Raw genomic sequence first — 16502 nt, forward strand, 5'->3', positions numbered from 1 at the left:
ACCCATTGTCTTCCATTGTATGGACCAAAAACAGACATTTCTCAAAATATCTTCTTACACAAAAGAAAATAAGTCATAGAGGTTTGGAATGACTTGAGGATAGGCGAATGATGACATTTAAATTTTTCGGTGATCTATCCCTTAAAAGAGATAGTTCACCCAAAAATGAAAATTATCTCATGATTTGCTCACCCTCAAGCCATACCTGCAAAGTTTATGACTTCTACTTTCAGACGAATACAATTGGAGTTATAGTAAAAAATGTCCTGACTCTTCCAAGCTTTATAATGGAAATGAATGGGGGTCGAGATTTTGAAGCACTTTTCCCGAGGGCAGGGTTTATCTGGGTTTGTTACATCACAAGTTAGTAACTTGTTGTAGTCCCTACCAGCCGTTTTTGTTGGCATTAAACTGCCAGAATTTTATCTGCCAGAACGATATCTCCATTTGCATTGAACTTTCAGCTTCGTAACTTTGCAGATACTGTTTATGCTCAAACAGCAACATTATGCATATATTATGTATATTAAATGTACATCCAACTTTGCTTGTTTTTGTTCACAATTCAGTTAAATGAGAAGTATATTTTAATAACTGTTTTTCCTCAGTAATTTTTTCTTGTGGCTTGGGACTGTTAATATCAAGAATTATGACTCTTGTTGTTTATGTGCCAGTGTTCCCAGAATTCCCTGGGCGTTCACCATGGCTGAAGCATGTGCAGTGGTGTCGAGTTCCATATTAATGCTGGTGGTGTTAATGCTCAAACACAGGTAAACACACAGACAAAGAGTCAAAATGCAACCCAGCCCTTAGAAACATTTAAAAAAGTTTACTGTGGTCTCAGGACTCTGCTGTGTAGTTAGAATATTCTCAGCGACAATGCAGTCATTTTCAGAAATTGCTGATACTTCTGAAAATGCTTCATCATGATGAAAATCCCTTGTAAATGTGTTGAATTTTAAATGTGAATGTAAATTTGAAGTGAATATTATATTGTGTATATTATTACTGTTATATATTGCTCACTGTGGACTCATAATCAGTTTCTTTTTCCATCTTTCTGTGACTTTTCTGGTCCATTTTGTTTCGCAGGCTGGGTCACAATGTTTGTTACTTCACTGTCTGTATCTGGTCATCATCTACAATGTTCAGGCAAGGTGAGGAGGAGCACATAAATAGACATGCCATCTGTCTTTCTCATTCTTTGTCTTAGAGGTGCCTTTGGGGTGGGCAATGAAGTAAGACATAGTTTATTGTAGGTACTCCTTCAATATTCTTTTAAACAAGACAAATGCAAATCTTGTTTCTCAGGTGACTGAATCTCTTTGAAAATAATTATTTAATATTATATTACTTATTTAATATTATCAATGCCCAAATTAAGGAGATTCATTCTAGATTGTAGAGGGAAAAACTGATTGTAATCATTTCAAGATTCAAGATTTTTATTTGTCATGTACAGTACATGGTTATACGGAGAGCATATGACCATAAGTGAAATGTAAGTCAGGTCCATTCCATGGACAGCGCAATTATTAAAGAATACAAACATAAGAAAATTATATATAAATATGGTATGGAAAAAGTAAGATAAAAAAAGAATAAAATAAAATGCTTATAAAATAAAATGTGCAGGACAGTATACTGTAGACTTAATAAATATTAAGATGAGCAGGATTGTACAAGAGAAGAATGTGCAAACAGGTTGTACAGGGTATTTACATAGCAGCAATAGTGGTAGTAAAAAAAAAGTAAATAAATAAAAGTAGAAAATTATTGAAAATGCTGTGTGCTAGTGACAATGTCAGTATGTTAAGTATCTTACTGATAATTAAGTGAAGTCATGTAGAAGTTAAGAGACTGAGTTTGAGTTTAGGAGCCTGATGGCCTGGGGGAAGAAGCTCCTCCTAAGTCTCTCGGTTTTTGCCATCATGTTACGGAAGCACTTACCAGATGGCAGTAAGATGAAAAGACATTTACCAGGGTGGTTAGAGTCCTTAATGATTTTAACAGCTCTGCTTTTGTAGCGTTTGAGGTAGATGTCCTGCAGTGAGGGGAGAGCAGACCCTGAGATGCGCTCAGCTAAGCGCAGAACTCTCTGCAGGGCTTTGCAGTCCTGAGCTGTTCCAATACTACACTGAGATAGCCTATTGTATCTATTGTACGTTGTAACAATATAAAAACTCCATAATCACGGGAAGAAGGAGGCGGGAACCGGCGAACATTCAAATAAAACTTTAATAACCAAATAAAGACAAAACAGCGCGACAGCCCCTCACGGGCGACTGCCGCGCACAAACAAAAATAAAACCCAGGCCTGGTCCTCTCTCGTCCTTCACTGTCGTCGCTCCTCTTGTATCCTCCCAATCTCCTCCGTGGGACTCGAGACCGGTGAGTGGAGCAGGTGTCGCTCATTTCCCAATCACTCCACCGGCCTCGCTCCGTTCCCACGGCTCTCGGCCCCGCCCCACTCGTCACATACGTATGTTGTCACTTGAGCTCCTTGGCAATTGATTTTTAACTACAAAACATATAAAACAACAGTTATTAGATTAGACTAAATAAAAGTTATTAATTTCAGGATTATTTGTAATCAACATTTTACAACAATATAAATATAAAATATGTATGTTAAGATTTTTCGGATTGTTTTTGATAAACAAATACAGTAAAACAGTAATATTATGAAATACTTATACATATTAATAATAAATTAACTTTACTGTCATTTTATCAATTTAATGCATCCTTGCTGAATAGGGTGACGTGGAAATATGTCGAGTCAAATTCTGTGGTCTTATTTGGAAATTTCATGTTGGAGATCTTATTTCATGTACTAGACTTATTAATATTCATCTCTCCACAAGAAATCCAACTCAAACAATGTACTCACCCTCAATTTGGAAATTTTTTTTTTTTAATTTTTTTAAGAAGAGTGGTGTGGTTATTATTGGTGGTGATAATGTTGTTTATTGGTTAAATAAATCCAGTAGGAAACAACTCAAAGAACTAACATCAAAATATGACTTTCATTTTTTTGTTGGTCCCACTCGCTTGACAAAAACATCACAGACAGCAATAGATTTAGCATTCTCAAATAAGCCGGAAAGAGTCTTAAAAACATACAATCTGGTGTGTGGCTTATCAGATCATAACATGATATTAATTTCCAGAAAACTTTCAAAAATTCGTCTAAATGAATATAAATATGACCGAAAGGCAACCAAGTTAATAATCCCCCGCAAGGATCTTATTAAATTTGAGAATGAGTTAGCAAACACTAATTGGGATAAGGTCTCACAACATAGTCAAGTGAACGAGTGTTGTGACATATTTACTTCTACAATGAGTAACATTTTAAATAAGTCCTTAAAACAATGTAAAAGGCCACAAAGAAAAGTACAGCTTCCATGGGTAAGTGATGAAGTACGACAGTTAATAAAAAAAAGAAATTTTGCTTTAAAAACCTGTCTTAAAACCAGATATGACACAGATCTGATGTTATTTAAAGGTTTACGAAATCAAGTAGTGAAAGAATTGCGGAACTTAAAAGCAAACTATTATATGAAAATTCTAACTGAAGCTAAAGGAAATTGTAAAGTAATGTGGAAACAAATTAATAGTCTAATTAAACCTAATGCAAATACAAATAACTCATATGAACTAAAATGTGAAGAAAAAAACATATCAGACCCTGTCCAAGTTGCTAATGCTTTTAATAAATTTTTTATTAAATCAGTACAAGACCTTGCTTCTAATTTTTTAGATGACGAGCCCAATAGTGTCAATTTAAACATATTGCCATCAGCAAATGAGAATTCTTTTAAAATTAGAGAAGTGGATCAGGCAGTGGTAATGAAAGCTATTTCAGATCTGAATACTAATTTATCCAAAGACAACTATAACATAGACACAACTTTCCTCAAAAAATATGCTCAAATTATTATTCAACCTTTGACCTACATTATAAATGTTTCGATTAAAACTGGAATATTTCCAGACGCGTGGAAAAAGGCACTGGTTAAACCCATCTTTAAGTCCGGGAATACCACAGACGTTAGTAACTATCGACCAATAAGTCTAGTTCCGGTAATGTCAAAAATACTAGAAAAAATTGTTTCAGAAAAGCTAACACAATATTTAGAAATACATCAGTATATACACGCTCAACAGTATGGTTTCAGACAGAACCATTCCACTGAATCAGCTATATGCGCATTTTTGGACAATATTGTGCAGCCGCTTGATAGAGGAACCATCGTGAGTGCGGTATTTCTAGACTTAAAGAGGGCATTCGATACAGTAAACCATGGCCATCTTATTTCAAAACTGTCATCTTATAATATGTCACCCCAAGCATTATCATGGTTTGAGTCATACTTGCAGGGCAGAGAACAATGTGTAGTTATTGATCATGTAAAATCTGCCCCATGTAAAATTAAGACCGGAATTCCTCAGGGAACCATATTGGGACCGATTCTCTTTAGCCTGTATGTGAACGAGCTGCCTGAAGTGTGTCCTGAAGTTGGCCTTCAGATGTATGCCGATGACACTGTGGTTTATGTGTCTGGCAAGAGCCCTGTTGTTATCGGCAATACACTGACCAAAAGTCTGGAGAAAGTGTCTAATTGGCTAAATAAATCATGTTTAACACTTAATCTGAGGAAAACTAAATCAATGTGTTTCTCTATACAAAGAACAAGGATAATAAATGACCTTGACGTTAAAATGAATGGTGAACTTATTGATCAGGTAGAACAAGAAAAATATTTAGGAGTGATTTTAGATTCTCAGTTAAATTTTAAAAGTCATATTAAAAATATCTCAAGAAAAATGAAGGTCAGTATAAACTGTTTCAGAATGATCAGGAACAGTCTAACTTTTGAATGTGCTCATGTCTTTCTGAACACTATGATCATGTCCCACTTGTCGTACTGCACCACTGTTTGGTCCCAGACTAGCCAAACTACTCTAAAGCCTATTGAGAGGCTTTATAATTGTGCCTTAAAAATTTTTAGATAAAAAGCCCATTCGATTCCATCACTGTTACATCTTAAGTAAGCATAAAATCTTAAATTTTGTTAATTTTGTTAATTTTAGACACATAAAGTTGTTTTTTAAATGTTTGACTGGTTTTAGATGAGCCACTTTGTAAATTTGTGAACAGACTGGATACTTCCAGATCAACAAGAGCGGCTACAGGTGGAGACTGTAAAGTCCCGTTTTGTAAAACATCTTTTGCCCAAAAATGTTTTTTCTGTGAAAGGAGCCAATTTGTGGAACTGCCTTCCTACAAATATAAAGACTTTAACTAAACTGTCCACCTTTAAAAAACTTACAAAAGACTGGCTCGTAGAGCAGCAGCAGTGTGATCATGCCATATGAGATGTGTAGCTGGGTGTATGTGAGGTGTGCATCTGTGTGAGTTCGAGTAAATGTATTTATTTATAATACTTATCTTTATTGGGGCTAACTGGTTTTTGGACATTTCATTGTATTTGCTGTAATATTTTTTTTTTTTCTTTAATTTTTCTTTTCTCATTAACTTGACTGTTAAAAGCTCTTCTAGGGACAGGTGTTGAGAATTAGCCATGGCTATAAACACTGTGATACATGCATCAGATTGTTCTTTATGTAATAATCTATGTTTAATTTTGTATCTGTCCCTATTCAAATAAACAACAAATAAATAAATAAATAAATACTCTAATTTGAACTGCAAGGTACAAAGACATTCACAAACAATCCTGCTTGATCTGATCAACTTACTTTAATAATGTCATCGGCTAGCAACCACACCCTAGCATTGTGGCCACGACTTTTACACAGGCAAAATACCATCATATATATAGATAGATAGATAGATAGATAGATATATATATATATATAATATATATATATATACAGATAGATATATATAGATTATATATATATATTATAGATAGATAGATAGATAGATAGATAGATAGATAGATAGATAGATAGATAGATAGATCTGGCCACTTTATTAGGTATACCTTGCTAGTACTGGGTTGGACCCCCTTTTGCCTTCAGAACTGCCTTAATTCTTTGTGGCATAGATTTAACAAGGTGCTGGAAACATTCCTAAGAGATTTTGCTCCATATTGACATGGTAGCATCACGCAGTTGCTGCAGATTTGTCAGCTGCACATCCATGATGCGACTCTCCCGTTCCACCACATCCAAAAGCTGCTCTATTGGATTGAGATCTGGTGACTGTGGAGGCCATTTGAGTAAAGTGAACTCATTGTCATGTTCAAGAAAACCAGTCTGAGATGATTTGAGCTTTGTGACATGGAGCATTATCCTGCTGGAAGTCAGAAGATGGGTACACTGTAGTCATAAAGGGATGGACATGGTCAGCAACAATACTCAGGTAGGCTGTGGCGTTTAAACGATGCTCAATTGGTACTAAGGGGCCCAAAGTGTGCCAAGAAAATATACCCCACACCATTACACCACCACCACCAACCTGAACCAGGCAGGATGGATCCATGCTTTCATGTTCTTTACGCCAAATTCTGACCCTACCATCTGATAGTCGCAGCAGAAATCGAGACTCATCAGACCAGGCAACGTTTTTCCAATTTTCTATTATCCAATTTTGGTGAGCCTGTGCGAATTGTAGCCTCAGTTTCTTGTTCTTAGCTGACAGGAGCGGCAGCCGGTGTGGTCTTCTGCTGCTGTAGCCCATTTGCTTCAGGGTTCGATGTGTTTCAGAGATGGTATTCTGCATGCCTTGGTTGTAACAAGTGGTTATTTGAGTTACTGTTGCCTTTCTATCATCTCTAACCAGTCTGCCCCTCTGACCTCTGACATCAACAAGGCATTTTCGTCCACACAACTGCCACTCACTGGATATTTTCTCTTTTTTGGACCATTCTCTGTAAATCCTTGAGATGGTTGTGCATGAAAATCCCAGTAGATCAGCAGTTTTTGAAATATTCAGACCAGCCCGTCTGGAAACCAACAACCATTCTACGTTCAAAGTCACTTAAATCCCCTTTCTTCCCCATTCTGATGCTCGGTTTGAACTTCAGTTCAAGTCGTCTTCACCACATCTAGATGCCTAAATTCATTAAGTTGCTGCCATGTGATTGGCTGTTTTTATTTTGTAATTTGTGTTACCAAGCAATTGAACAGATGTACCTAATAAAGTGGCCGGTGAGTGTGTGTATGTGTATGTATATATATATATATATATATATATACACGGTATATATAAATATAATATTTTATTAATATTATTTGTAATTTTGTGTTTTTAATAATATAATTTTAATTTATTTTTATATTTATATATATATATATATATATATATATATATATATATATATATATATATATATATATATATATATATGTAAAATCTCATTATTTATTACCCTCTTACACTTAAGCCTGACCGTCATCCATCTGTACAGTGTACAAGCATTAATATGCATATCTGTGTTTTGCAGATATAAGGTGATGCATGGGCAAAAGTGCAGCAAGCATTGGAAATCTGGAGTGGGCTTGGCATGTCTTTAACCTGTGTTCATTCATTTGGTGATTACATGTTCAGTGGTCACACTGTTGTTCTAACAATGCTCAACTTTTTTGTCACTGAATGTGAGTATGCAAACATTGTGGAGAGTTTTACTCATCAAAAATATCAACAATGCTCAACTTTTTTGTCACTGAATGTGAGTATGCAAACATTGATGGCGATGTTTAGACACGCCACGTAACTGGAACTTCATCCACATCACATCTTGGGTGCTAAACCAAATCTCTTGAACATTACTCCATTAATGTCTTCATTGCATTCTACATGACTGTTCCCGTACTACCACATGCTAGCCCACACAAGCTTATAAGCACAGCCGCCGAGCACGTATCTGGTTCCCTCTGTTCTCATTCTTTGAGTGCGATGACATTGTGGAGAGTTTTACTGAGTATGGTTGGCCATTTTCCAAACCCGGATACTTCTAGGATGTTTTTATGTTTAGTTTAACCTTAGGCTTCACAGTCTTTATGTTTGGAGTCATGGGAAAATTATTTGAAACCGTGGTGAAACCGTTTTGAGAGCTTACAATTGCAGATTTAAGTTACACTTACCATTAAGCGCATAATATTTAAACTCCTGGAAACATACAGTATGTTTAAGTGGAAAAGCGGTAATATACATTTAGTCTTTATTACATTTACATTTAGTCATTTAGCAGACGCTTTTATCCAAAGTGACTTACAAATGAGGACAATGGAAGCAATCAAAATCAATAAAAGAGCAATGATATACAAGTGCTATAAGTCTCAGTTAGCTTAACGCAGTACACGTAGCAAGGGCTTTTAAATAATATAATAAATAAAAAGAAAACAGATGGAATAGAAAAAGAATAGAGCAAGCTAGTGTTAGAGGTATTTTTTGCTTTTGTTAACTGTATAATAAATGAAAAGAAAACAGATAGAATACAAAAAGATTAGAAAGCTAGTTAGATTTTTTTTTTTTAAGAATAGAATTAGAATAGTGAATGCTAAAGTTAGAGGGTCAAATAAAGATGACCTTTTTTACTTTTGTGACCTTGGGTTGCTCGTAGCTATTAAATTGTCGACCAAATTGACTACGCCACCCACAAGTTCTGGGATGGGGGACCCTAATAATGACCTGATCTTTTTTCTTGTTCGCACAGGCAGTTCAAATAAATGAGCTAGAAGCCAGAGTACAAAAGAGGGTTGATTTATTTTATAAAATGAGAAATACCGTTCTTCTTTTATGGCTGAAATGACTTGGTAACACTTTTCATAACACAACAGAAAATAAACAAACTACAACAATTCAACACCACTCTAAATGAATTTAAAGTTAACTTAACCAAATTAATTTTCAAAAGAAATAGAAACAATGCTCCAAACAAATCAAAATCAAACTAAAATAGTACAATTAGAAAAATAAATAATTAATCTAAAATTCAGATTAATTAAACAAACAAATCATAATTTAGATCAAAAAGAAAAACATAATAAGAATGACACTCAAAGTAGCAACAATCCACCTAGAATCATAAAATGGGAAATACACCACATGGGAGGAACAAATCAAACCCAAAGAAAATCAAACCCAATCAAACCATAATATGTAAAACACACAACCAAATAAGACCTCCCAATACAGTGATATACCACTTAAATAAGACAGGCAGATCTCACAAAATGAATGCCACAAATCAAAACATCACAAATAAAAAAATAAAGCAACCAAATTTCAAATTCAGTGGGGAAAAAAACGATGGCCACTTGCCAAGAAAGGTTTTGATGTCCAGTGGCCGTAACCAAACACAAAATGGCACGCACACTATGTTCTCACATCAGTCATTCGTACAGGAGAAATCTTCTGAATTGTCGGGCACAGTGGGTCAAACTGTTCTTTCAACGTGCCAGCAGAGGAAGAAACACAAACTCGCTCGCCAAGCGTAGAAAACTGAGAGCAAAAACTGTTTCCTTGACGCCCGCGAGACTTTAAACACAGCCTACCCATTACGTCATCTGCCCACTTAACAGCACAACATACTCATTCCGGTTACACTTTATTAAATAATAATACATGATGCTTCCTATTCTACATCTTAATAGTGCATATTTAAAGTCTTACAGCCACAGATATATAATATTTACATTTTGCAAACACATTTTTTGACACATTTTTTTTTTTTTTAATAAGTGACCATTTATTTTTTATGTGATTCCAGGAATAGATAAGTATTCTGAAATGTTTTGCCAATATCAGCATCATATATACCCTTACCAAAAAGTAGTATACTTCAGGTTTATTTTATTAAGTATACTTAAGTAAAGTTCAAGTATATTTAGACTTTTTGTAAGTATAAGTCAAGTATACTTAATTGTCATTATAAGTATGTATCTTAGAAGTACATAAAGCCCATTTCTGAGAAGTACATAAAAAGTAAACTAAAAGTATACTTTCCTATTTTTTAGTTTAAAATAAGTATACTAATAGCACACTTGAATAAACTTCTTTTTCGTAAGGGTAGGCCTATATTCAGAATTTTTATATGGACTTTAAACGGAGATACAGCATGTTCATTTACCAGTATGATTTGTGTGTTTGTATGATGTGTGCATGAGACATTTGTGAATGTAACTGATTTATAAAACTGTTTCTTTTTTGCTTTTTTATTTAAATGTACCTTGATGCTAACAAAAGTCTTATCAATTGGAGTACCTGGGGTATATTTGTACTGGAATAAAAATTTATAGACTGAGGGTGTAGCCTTACTCACATTAGGCAATCTTAACCTTAATCGTTTAGCTGTCCCTGGCCCGGTCTGAGAGGTGGGACAGAGCATGGTTCAGTTGGGTTCGGTCACGGTAAGCATGTAGTGTCGAGCGCTAACCACGCCGGAGCACGGAACATGGACTGTTTTGTGTGATCTACTGTCATCATTACAACCGCAAACATATAATATTACTACTACTGCACTACACTACACTTTTCAATTAATTTAATTCAGTCAAGTATATTTACGTTTATAATGGGTCTGGTTCTCAACTTACTGATGAACTGGAATTAAAGCTGCAAATTCTTTCATTAACGTCATCTGCCTCCGTAATAATTCTCTGATAAGATTACTTACAAGTGAAAATCAAGGCACAGCATAAATTGCAAATTCATTAGACAGAATATTAGCGAAAGTGGGTTTCTCTGTTATCTCGCACATGATGTAAGCGTGCTCTGGGCCGGAAAGTTTAGTACAAGTGTGAGTGCAGGCCATAGACTGTATAAAAACGATAGAAACAGGTGCAGGCCAGCGAGGGAAGGGGGATAATCGCGCTCGGGCTCAGTTCAAGGCAACCGTGACTGTGTGATTAGGCTACACCTTCAATAAACACATTAATGTGTGTGTTTTAGTATGACAAATGTTGAATGTGTTGAAGATTTGTAGACTTATTACAGTTTCTATTTATACAGTTAGGTGTGATGTATCAAGTATTAGGCTACTCAACAATAACAGCGCTGTTTGACTAGATATTAAATGATTTAACTCTCCCAACCTGATTTGACTGCTAATTTTGACAACATTTTGATGTTGTTTTATTTTGGTGCCAGTAATCATTATATAAAAGCACAGGTAGACAGTTATAGACAGTTCTCCCTTTCCCTTCATTTTCTACTGCCCTTCATTGCTTGACTCTAGAGGATCAATGTGATATAAGACATGAAAACTCTGAACCCTGTGAGCAATATTGTAGATGTTGATGCAGAATGCACTTCTTTCCCTTAATTTTCTACTGCCGTAGATTTTGATGAGGTATTAATTTTTGTGATTATTTGAAGTTATTATTAATTTTGAAATTTTAGTCATTTATATAAGTTCTATATGATTCATATGGAGTGTTTTATTCTATTTATTAATTTAATACTTATTTATGTATGATTCTTACATATGAATTATTTAAAGATTAGTTCATATAGTCATTCAAAATATGTTATTATTCTTTAAAAAAAATTATTTTTGAGTGTATTGGCTGAATTCTGTATATAGAGATAGCAAAAAGGCTCTTTATATTTATTTTATGCAATTGTGTTGAATGCCAACACATACAAAATGAAGCGACATGATCAAACATAGGCTAAGTGTATTTATTAATTGCTCTGGATAAAAGACCTTACCTTCCCATCATGAGTAAAACCAGCTCCTGTTTAATTAATGGAGGACAAGCTTGTCAGTTTTGATTTATCACAGCAATGTTGTGATATAAAAGGTGTGAGAGTGTCCATTCAGCCACTGGTTGAACTGACCCTCATCAGCACTTGCTTTAGCTGGAACTTTTACAACATGGTACAGTACAGCTTATTAGGTCTTTTCAATTATAATGTATAGTACATTTTTTACCACAACAAAATACTGCATTTGGTATCAGCTCTGTCTTATACTACAATATGGAAGTTTATGTAATTCATCATTTTTAAAAAATTAACGTTCTTATTTCATTGCTAGAATATTCATTTTTAATAAACTTTTCATCTATCATTATTTTATTTATTGGCATGATGTCTTGACATATTTAACAGCCCAGTAACTTCTCCTGATCTTCAGGTGTGTTTGCTGAGAGTGTGTATACTTCTCTTCATGGTAGTCTCCTGTAGTGCCGAGTGCTACATTTAAAAACCAGAAGTGGATTTTTTTTATCTGTCAATGACATAACAGACCATCTACAAGGTAACCAAAACTGTCCAAAGCTTTTTCTTTCTGAAATAAGTTTCTACTAAAATATTTTGATTAAATATATTTATTTTGTACATTAACATTTAAATTAATATATTTCATGTTTATAAATGAAATAGACCTATTTTCTTTAAATACTATCTTAAAAGGATAAACCACAGCTGTTAGATCAAAATGATCAAGTAAAATATAATTTTTGTAAGCTCTCTGTCTAATGTCCCCTGATTTAAATAATCATTGTAAATTATCTTAAATAACAATATTTTGCTTTTACAGTTTTTAAATGGTCCTATGTGTGCTGGTTTATTTAAGTTGTGTCGACTCTGATGGAGTAATCCATGACTTCAACTCTTAATGGGAGAAGGACTGTTACAACTGTCTTTGTAGATGTAGATGGATTACTGAAGTTTTTTTTTCAGTTTCTGTTTTGTGTTTGCTGTTTTTTGAATGCAAAGTTTTTCATTTTTTTTCGTGTTTTATACATTGTAACAAACCAAGAAGTGTCCATGTACATGATTACTGTATAGCTGTCTTTAAAAATATGTGAATAATTTATAGGCCTACTTCATTATTCATTTTTATTTGACTTAGCTAATGTAAAAAAAAAAAAAAAAAAAAAAAAAAACATCAAGTTCCAGGGATTTCTTTGAATATCTTTACTTCCCTTTTAGGTTTGCTCTTGAATTTAGGCTTGCTCTCTTCGATGAGGCCGGTAAACAAGAACAGCTAATGTGGAGGGCAAAATTGGCAAAATATTACATGTCATGGATTCATTTTATTGAGTAATACACTATTTTGTAGAGGGCGGGTCAAAATGACAGTTTTCACCTGAGATCTGGAGCCTATAGATCGCAGATTAGCCTAGACACTCGGATCCCCCAGCTCCACCTCAGGGCTCCAAGCCCAGAACTCCAATTCAATCTGTGGACCCATCGAGACCCAACTGAGTGTGTCTTTGGGTGTCAGAAACCTCGGACATGTAGGTACATACTTTCTAAAATGCTCACTTGGCGTAGTTTTTTTCAAAACGCCTTCAAACGTTCTGTCAAACAAACGGCTCCTGAAGACAACAAAAGTTGGTGACATGTTTGGCAGGCTTCCTCTTAAACTTCTTCTATATGTCTGCTAGAGGACTCAGTGCGAGTTCCCTAGATTTTATTTATTATTCATTTTATGTAGAGGAGAAGTTTTTTTGTGTAACGTTTGTGCATTTTTTTACTTAAGATTAAAAAAAAATGTTTTTGGTGCAACACAGTGGAAATCTCCTCTAAGCACCTTAATGTGATTTGAAACATGTCTGTGGATTTGGAAGCATATTTTGAAAGGTACATGTGCATTTCTTGCACAAACCTCACTTCTCTTTGTTTAATTTTTGATTAATATAAAACGTCCCAGGTTACGTATGTAACCATGGTTCCCCGAAGGGAACGAGACGCTGCATCCGAAAATGCTATGGGAACGCCCTTCAGCGTGACCAGCTCTGAATAACATGTGTAATCAGTCCCATGAATGGGCGAGACGTCATAGGCGGGTGACGTAGCGACCAGGAAGCTATAAAAGCATGTGAGGTGGAACGAGCATCAGCTACTAGGAATGAAGCAAGCTCTGGAAGGGAGACCATAAAATCTGACAAACGTGAGGGGCGTGGACCACCCAGCTGCGTTGCAAATGTCCTGCATAGACACACCTGACAAGAAGGCCTTGAAGGCCACCATACTACGGGTCGAGTGAGCCTTGACTCCCAATGGTGAGGGGGGATCAGGGGACTAGTAGGCAATAGTAATCGCATCCACTATCCACCGACTGAGGGTCTGTTTTGTGGCTGGAAGACCTCTCTTAGGGGGACCATAGCATACAAGTTGTTGGTCCACCTTTCTCCACAGGGCAGCTCTGTGGACATATGTGTCCAGTGCAGTTTAGAAATTTGTTGGTGGGACTTTAGCAGGGAGGAGGGACTGAAGGCTTGTAGCACGATAGGCTGCGGTATAACTGAGGGAACCTTCGGGACATACCCTGCTCGGGGGGTAGAGAAACAGTTTGGGAGTTTTCTGGGTGCAAAGTCTAAGTAGGAAGGGGCCACTGAGAGGGCCTGAAGATCCCCAACTCTCTTTAGAGAAGTAATAGCTAGAAGAAAGGCAGTCTTAATCATGAGATAGCGATCAGCAACTTCTTCAATAGGCTCGAAAGGAGGCTTACAGAGAGCTCCTAGCATCACAGCCAGGTCCCCAGTTTCCTCGTAGAGGGAGCTCTGAAATGGGGCTACTAATAGAAGACAGACCCCGTCCCGGGTACACTGAGCTTGAACTCCCCGGGAGCAGGGGAGCTATCAGGGGAAAAGCGTACAGACAAAGCCTCGGACAAGTTTTGCACCATGGCATCCAGCCCCGGTGGAGTCGGATAAGTCAGAGAGAACCCAAGGGGACAGTGGGATGTCATCTGAGTCGCAAACAGATTCACCTGAGCCTGACCAAATCTTCTCCATAGGGCTTCACCACCTAGGGGTGGAAGAAGCCTCCATTCCCCAGGCCTCGGCCCCTGCCAAAGGTCCACCTTTCTCCACAGGGCAGCTCTGTGGACATATGTGTCCAGTGCAGTTTAGAGTTTGCCCTGGGACCACACAAGGATCTGGTACGCTAGTTTGTACAAACGGTGTGAGCGCAGACCTCCTTGGTGGTTGATATAAGAGACCACTGCTATGTTGTTGGTGCGCATCAACACATGGTGATCTCTCAGGTCTGGGAGAAAATGATTCAATGCTCAAAATACGGCTAGCATCTCCAGGCAGTTGATGTGCCACGTGAGATGATGACCACTCCACAGACCGCGGGGAGGGTGGCCACTCATCACTACCCAGGGCATCGATCTGTAACCGCATTCACCCAACACCGCCACATTGCCGTAATAATCAGAGGCGGGGACGAATAAGCGGGCCGAGAATGGTTACGCCCACGATCGGGGAAAAAATGCAGGCTCCGGCGTGGAGGTGGTGGCCGAGATCGTAAAAACCGCTCATCTAATTTACTTTTTTGCGGTTCGACTTGTTTCTCGGCAGGCCAATCGATGTTTAACTTGGCTACCACATGAGTAACCACCTCCAACAACTCCTCATACTGGGGTGACTGAGAGGGCGATTCATCGATGCTCTCCACATCCACCTCCTTGGAGGCAGATAGGAGGAGTGTCGCGTCCGCTTCCCGGGGGAAGTAGCGCCAAAGCACGCTTCCGATCCCAGAGAGTGGGCGCTGGATTTGGCAGGTGAGGAAGAAGATAGGGACTCGCCCATCTCCATTCCCTCTGCCAAATCTAACTGCGAACCCCACGAATGCAGCTGCCGCTCTGCCTCAGCGGGAGGGGGCCAGCACCGTGAAGAATGCTCGTGAAGGCTCCCTCCTTGAAGAGAAGCCTCCGGTAGCGAAGCGTGCGCAGTGGAAGCCGCTCACAATGCGGGCAGTCGGCTCCCTCGATAGCCAACTCTGTGTGCTCCACTCCCAAGCAGACCACGCACAGACTGTGTGTATCGCCGCTCGTGATGTAGCGTAAGCAGGAAGGAACACACAGTCTGAAATCTGATCCACTTTCGCCCAAATGCTTTGTCTTATTCTCAGCCTTCTTTGCCATGTTGTGATTGTGCAACTTTTCTTTGACAAACAACAGTAAATAAGACTGACAGGCACGAATGGTATGACTGACACACACACAGAGTTTCGCTGAATGACAGAAATCTGATGCTCGTTCCACCTCACGTGTTTTATAGCTTCCTGGTCGCTACGTCACCCGCCTATGACATCTCGCCCATTCATGGGACTGATTACACCTGTTATTCAGAGCCAGTCACGCTGAAGGGCGTTCCAATAGCGTTTTCAGACGCAGCTTGAGTTCCTGAAGGGTAACTATTATAACTCTATTAACCTGTCTTCATGCTTGTGTGTGCAAGGGTGTGGAACAGAATTGAAAGCGCCAACACCGTCTCATCAGAAAACACCACCACCGCTTAAATCTTTTATGATTTCTTTGATGCATTCGATTGGACCACGGAGTGCACAAAGAACCATTAATGTAAAATCCTGTTTTACTCTTTTACAGAAAAAGAAAAAAAGAAAATAATAATAATAATTAAAAGCTAATTCTTAGTTATGCCATTTTTAAAATGAATGAAACCCTTGTGAACAGCATGTATTTGTGTTTTGCATGTGAACCATGACCTTTTCATTTCTAGCGCCAAGTTCTATTTTAGCTACAAGAAAGTTCTCAAAT

Source organism: Cyprinus carpio, chromosome A17 (genome assembly GCF_018340385.1).
Source record: "Cyprinus carpio isolate SPL01 chromosome A17, ASM1834038v1, whole genome shotgun sequence".
Taxonomy (NCBI): Eukaryota; Metazoa; Chordata; class Actinopteri; order Cypriniformes; family Cyprinidae; genus Cyprinus; species Cyprinus carpio.